We start from the raw sequence: 6,769 nt of genomic DNA, 5'->3' as shown, positions 1-6,769 counted from the left end.
GTGGGCGCGCCCCCCTACCTTGTGCCCTCCTTGTTGATTGCTTTACGTAGACTCCAAGTCCTCTAGATCACGTTTGTTCCGAAAATCACGTTCCCGAAGGTTTCATTCCATTTGGACTCCATTTGATATCCTTTTCCTTCGAAACACTAAAATGGGCAAAAAAACAGCAATTTGGGCTGGGCCTCCGGTTAATAGGTTAGTCCCAAAAATAATATAAAAGTGTATAATAAAGCCCATTAAACATCCAAAACAGAATATAATATAGCATGGAATAATAAAAAATTATAGATACGTTGGAGACGTATCACCTCACGTCATGTATCTTCGTCGTGGATGGAAGACCTTGCCCACAGCCTGTCGGAGGGGCTCGTTCTCCACTTCAAATTAATGGAGAACGGCCTGCTCTCCGTCAAGGTCTTTGGGCACTTGGGAACTCGCCTAAGGTGTTGCGTGGACATCTCCTCCGATGATGAAGACTCCTCCTCAAGCGGGAGTGACGAGGAGGACAGCGACAGCGACGACGAGGGTGCCAAGCCGGAGGATGCCGACTCCGACTCTGACTGACCACACCGCCCTCCTCCCTCGGCCATGCGCCTTGCCGAGGGTCTTCCTCGTCAAGCTCTCCATCGGCGCGTTCCCCGTCGCCTCCTTTTTGCCTTCACCTGCCGCACCTGGGAGGAAAGGGGCAAGAACTGGGATCACGGGGCACTTATCTTTTTTAGTTTTTTAAGCCTGCGGGCATTCGTGAGATTTAAACCTTGTAATCCCCTTGCCCATGTTTACATTCCGTACGAACTGTACTTGTTTGGAACGTATTAATGAAAAAGGGTGCTTGCCGGGTTCTTTGTGCGTGAGCGAGGCCCATGCCAAGGAATGAATCCTTGTTATTCCTAAGATAAACATTGTCGCCCGGCAACAGGCCTTGCCGTCCCCTCCCTTCATAGCACGACTGTACTCACGCTCTCGGCGGAGGCAGGGCGAAGTAGGATTAGGCCCTTCGTTTGCTCCCTTGTCACCGCAACTACAACCAAGTTCCGGCCCAGAGAATAGTTCTTGGGCATAGGAAAGGGGGAGCACGGTGGCCCAGGAATAAACGAGGCTTCATACATCCCAGTTCCATACGGAAATGCATAACAGGGGATAAAAGACTTATCTGAATCTGCAGCCCCCGGCAACCTTGGCTTGCCATGGTTGGATGCTTGAATCCGCAGCCCCCGGCAATGGCTTGCCGGGGTCGAGGATGTCGATCTGTCTCCCTGCCTTTAAATGGCTTGGCAGAAATGCCTGTGCAGCCTGCGAACCAAAGAAAGGACTGGAAAGGACGGAAAGACACACACCCGACCTCTATGCTAGGGGTTAGTTGCCGCTGAGCACTATCAACCCTACCAAAGAGAGAGACTCACCCTAGCATGCATGCTAAAACTTAGGGCGCCAGCGCTTCATTTATTTATGCTTAGGGTCTACGCTTGGCTCTGTACAAAGGGTTACATGCCTCATCGGCAAGGCTTGTACAAAAGGTAGTTTGCCGGGAGGCCCGGCAACCGCGCCTCATGGGTAAAACTTACGAAGATGTTCGATGTTCCAGGAGTTTCTCACTGGGATACCATCTTCCTCTTTCTTGTCGCAGCCCCGAGCGGGCCTCTCTTGTTGGTTATCTTTGCCGCGGCGACCCCCTTGGCCGCCACGCTTCTTGTCGGACCCATCGGCACCATCCTGACCCTTCTCCTTGTCCCGCCTTTCATATTCAGCCTTCTGCTTTTCTGCAAGCAGCTCAACAAGTCAGCAGTTCTGGAGGTCATGGCCCTTGCTGCGATGGATCTTGTAGTACTGCTTGTCGGAGCCTCCTGGCTTGCCGGCAGCCGCCAAGGCCAGGCAGGCGGCACACCCGGCAACCTCCTTGCCGGGGTCGTCAGCCTTGGCCTTTTTGGCGGCGCCGGGCTCGCTGGATCCCTCGACGGCAAGCACAGTCTTACCCTTACGCTTCCTATTGCGGCGCCGGCCCTTCTTCGTCGGGGCGGTGGTATCTTCGTCTGTGGAGTCGGTTTCCACACCGGCGTCTTTGCCGGGGTACTTCCTCCCCTCTTCAGCTCGGGCACATCTATTAGCCAGAACATAGAGTTCGGCCACATCCTTGACCTTGTTCATCGCCAACTCTTCATGCATCTTGCAGTTGCGCACATTCTGATGGAACACGCTGGTGACAGTGGCGGGATGGACATCTGGGATGTTGTACTACATCCGGCTGAACCTCTGTATGTACTTGCGCAGGTTTTCGCCTTCTTTCTGGGGGATGATAAGCAAATCGCTTGCATGGCCATGAGCTTGGTGGCCTCCAGTGAAGGCGCAGACAAACTCATGAATCCGACCAAGAAGAAATGGAATCTACTGGCAAGTGCATCAACCATGACATGACGTTGGGTTTGAGTGCCAACGAGAAGTAATTGGCATTGTCGTCGCGAGCTCCAGCAGCTTGCATCGCGATGGTGTAGATGCTGAGGAACTCCGACGGGTGGGTCTTGTCGTTGTACTTCTCGCCAACATCGGGCTTGAACGTGCGGTGGGAGGGCCACTGGAACTGCCGCAGCTCTCGGGTAAAGGCTGGACAACCCACCTCGTAAGGCAGGTCGCAGGGGCCTCCCGGCGCCAGGTGGTCCATAGTGGGCCCCGCATGCCGATCTGACTGATGGTGCGTCTCCCGTTGTCGTTCGATGGTAGTTCGAGCGTCTTCATGGGCCCGTTCCTGAAGGACTTGACATTGGTCGCAGCGGGTTCGCGGGTCGGACGACGCGGTGGAAACGTTGTCACTGACGTCGGCCCGATGGGCCGGTGGCTGCTGTCGCGGCCACGGGGGCAGAGTGCACCGTGGTCGCAGCGTCTCTGGTCCCCCCACCGCCGGCATGCACCGGCTCGACAGGACGCCGGTGTGAGGGTCCCGTTGGGAGCGGCTCATCTTTGTTGGCGAAGCTGACAAGGCTTCGGATGGTGGCCCTCCACTCGTCGAGCTTCTCCGCAGCAGGGGGAAGTCGAGGAGCAGTTGCACGTGTGCTAGCGCTTCGGTCGGCGTAGGCGGCGGTGAGAGCTGCGTAGACCGTGACGCGCTCTGACTTCTAACCGGGTTAGAAGGGGCTCTGTCACGGTCTCGCGGTCGAACGCCGCCTGCACTGGCTTCTGAGCGCGCGCGCCGTCCTGGTTCGTCCTACGAGTGGCGCACAGGGCTCTTTCTGCGGTGGTGCCCGAGGGCTCCGGCATCGCGGTGTTGCTCATCGCGCGCGGCCTGGGAAGGGCGCGGCGCGGGTGCCAGCTGGGGTGCCGTAGAAGCTGCCGCGCCGCCCGTGGGTAGCGCGGCCCCGCCCCCGGACCCAGCGGCGTGTGGCTCGTTGTCTCGGATTCGGACGACGTCGCTCGCCTGGCTCCGATCGCCAGAATGTCGTGGATGCTCGCGGGCCACGTCTCCGCCCCCATCCGTGGCCACCCGACCGCCTGCCCGGGCTAGCGCTGACGGGCCGGCCCCGGACGAGCCGATCGCTGTGATCCCCTTCCTCTTGGGGGCCATGGTGATGATGAAGTCGGTGTGCTAACCTTCAAACCGTATTTTCACAGCTTGCGCCCACTACCTGGCGCGCCAAGGATGTCGGGGGAAACGACACCTACGGGATCCCGGGGAATCCCTTTTTGCTACGGTTGGCGGGCGCGGGGCTGTGGAAAGAGCGGGTTTGAAAGATCAACGCAGGGGGATTATCCAGGTTCGGGCTGCAAGTGAGGCGTAATCCCCTACTCCTGTTGGTTTATGTTTATATGGTGTCCTTGGACTAGCTACAAAGCGTGCAGGGTCCAAAAAGTCCGAATCCTCTCTTAGTAGGCTGCGGGCCTCCTTTTATAGTCCAAAGGGGCTGCCACAGTGGCACACTGGAGGTGGAAAGTTGTACAGTAGTCGAGTCTATCTCCTGGTACCGTAGGACAAACGCATTTAATGCGCTGCCGATGTGCCCTTCTTGCTTTATCGGGGACAGCAAGGAAGCTCGTCCCAGCTGTCGCCGCCTCGCCTGGCTTCGACGCGCGTCCGAGCTGACGAGGCATGTAGTGCCAAGCTGGCTGGTTGGCTGCTGAGTTGGTGCGGTGGCAGAGTCTTCACGAAGATCTGCATGCCACCACACAGGTGCTTGCTGAGTTGGCCTAGAGGCCGCACGTCGCCATGCAGGTGCTCGCCTAGTTGGTGGGCTGGCGGCTGTGTGGGAAAGGTGGTGGAGTCTTGGCAGGTGTGGGCCTGGTTGTGGCCCCGCGGATGTCTCCGGCAAGGGTCTTGCCGCGGCGTCGTGGGCGTCCCCGGCAAGGGTCTTGCGGGGGGTCTCGTGGGTATCCTCGGCAAGGATCTTGCCGAGGATCTCCGTATTCTGATTCTCATATAGTCTTGTATGTTCTTGGTCTTCACAAAGATTTGCATGCCACCATGGAGGCGCTTCCCGAGCCTTGGTTCCAATGTGGTTGAGGGCGTCGGAACTCTTAGGCTCAAGGGTGGCAGCCCCGCTGGCATTGGGCAAGTTGCCCCGGCAAGGTTCTTGCTGGGGCCGCGAAGGCCGCCCCGGCAAGGACCTTGTCGGGGGAGTTTCACCTCGCCCCTCAGCTCTTCATGCTTCTGGTCTTGAGCACGGCTCTGGTAATCTTTGCTTCTTCTACCCCGCCAAGCGTGGCCACGGGCGTGGGGCTGCGACTGCCCGCGCACAAGTAAAGGGGTACAAAAAGGGACCCCTACTTTTGTACACCGACAGACTTTTTCTCCCGTAGCGATGCTTAAGTCCGTCCGAATCATGTAAGCAATTGCCGCATTTTATAATTATGAAATCTGGCAAATGGATGTCAAAACTGCATTCCTAATTAATGGATATCTTAAAGAGTTGTATATGAAGCAACTAAAATGTTTTGTCGATCCTAAAGGTGCTAACAAAGTGTGCAAGCTCCAGCGATCCATCTATGGACTGGTGCAAGCATCTCGGAGTTGGAATATACGCTTTGATGGGGTGATCAAAGCATATGGTTTTATACAGACTTACGATGAAGCATGTATTTACATGAAAGTGTGTGGGAGCTCTGTATCATTTCCGATATTATATGTGGATGACAAATTGCTGATTGGAAATGATATAGAATTTCTTGATAGCATAAAAGGATACTTGAATAAGAATTTTTCAGTGAGAAACCTCGGTGAAGCTTCTTACATATTAGGCATCAAGATCTATAGAGATAGATCAAGACGCTTGATAAGATTTTCAATGAGTACATGCCTTGACAAAATTTTGAAGGAGTTCAAAATGGACCAGTCAAAGAAGGAGTTCTAGCCTGTATTGTAAGGTGTGAAGTTGAGTAAGACTCAAAGCACGACCACGTCACAAGATAGAAAGAGAATGAAAGTCATTCCCTATGCCTTAGCCATAGGTTCTGTAAAGTATGCCATGCTGTGTACTAGACCTATTGTGTACCTTGCCATGAGTTTGGCAAGGGGTACAATAGTGATCCAGGAGTAGATCACTGGACAGCGGTCAAAGTTATCCTTAGTTACCTAAGAGGACTAAGGAAATGTTTCTCGGTTATGGAGGTGATAAAGAGTTCGTCGTAAAAGGATTAAGTTGATGCAAGCTTTGACACTAATCCAGATGACTCTCAGTCTCAAACTGGATACATATTGAAAGTGGGAGCAATTAGCTAGAGTAGATCCATGCATGGCATGTAGACATAGAAATCTGTAAAATACATACAAAACTGAATGTGGCAGACCCGTTGACTAAATCTCTCTCGCAAGCAAAACATGATCACACCTTATTACTCTTTGGTTGTTAATCACATGGCGATGTGAACTAGATTATTGACTCTGGTAAACCCTTTAGGTGTTGGGCACATGGCGATGTGAACTATACTGTTAATCACATGGCAACATGAACTATGGGTGTTATTCACATGGCGATGTGAACTAGATTATTGACTCTAGTTCAAGTGGAGACTGAAGGAAATATGCCCTAGAGGCAATAATAAAGTTGTTATTTTATATTTCTTTATTTATGATAAAGGTTTATTATTCATGCTATAATTGTATTGATCGGAAACCTAAATACATGTGTGAATACATAAACAAATACCGTGTCCCTAGTAAGCCTCTACTAGACTAGCTCGTTGATCAAAGATGGTTAAGGTTTCCTAACCATAGACATGTGTTGTCATTTGATAACAGGATCACATAATTAGGAGAATGATGTGATGGATAAAACCCATCCGTTAGCTTAGCATAATGATCGTTCAGTTCATTGCTATTGCTTTCTTCATGTCAAATACATATTCCTTTGACTATGAGATTATACAACTCCCGGATACCGGAGGAATACCTTGTGTGCTATCAAACGTCACAACGTAACTGGGTGATCATAAAGATGCTCTATAAGTATCTCCGAAGGTGTTTGTTGAGTTGGCATAGATCGAGATTAGGATTTTTCACTCCGAGTATCGGAGAGGTATCTCTGGGCCCTCTCGGTAATACACATCATAAGCTTGCAACCAAATGACTAAGGAGTTAGTTACGAGGTGATGTATTACGGAACGAGTAAAGAGACTTGTTGGTAACGAGATTGAACTAGGTATAGAGATACCGACGATCGAATCTCGGGCAAATAACGTACAGATGGACAAAGGGAATTACGTATGTTGGCATAACAGTTCGACCGATAAAGATCTTCGTATAATATGTAGGAACCAATATGGGCATCCAGGTTCCGCTATTGGTTAT

The sequence above is a fragment of the Aegilops tauschii genome, chromosome 1 (assembly GCF_002575655.3).
Source record: "Aegilops tauschii subsp. strangulata cultivar AL8/78 chromosome 1, Aet v6.0, whole genome shotgun sequence".
Classification (NCBI taxonomy): domain Eukaryota; kingdom Viridiplantae; phylum Streptophyta; class Magnoliopsida; order Poales; family Poaceae; genus Aegilops; species Aegilops tauschii.
The sequence above is the reverse complement of the archived record's forward strand: the minus strand, read 5'-3'. Positions refer to the sequence as shown.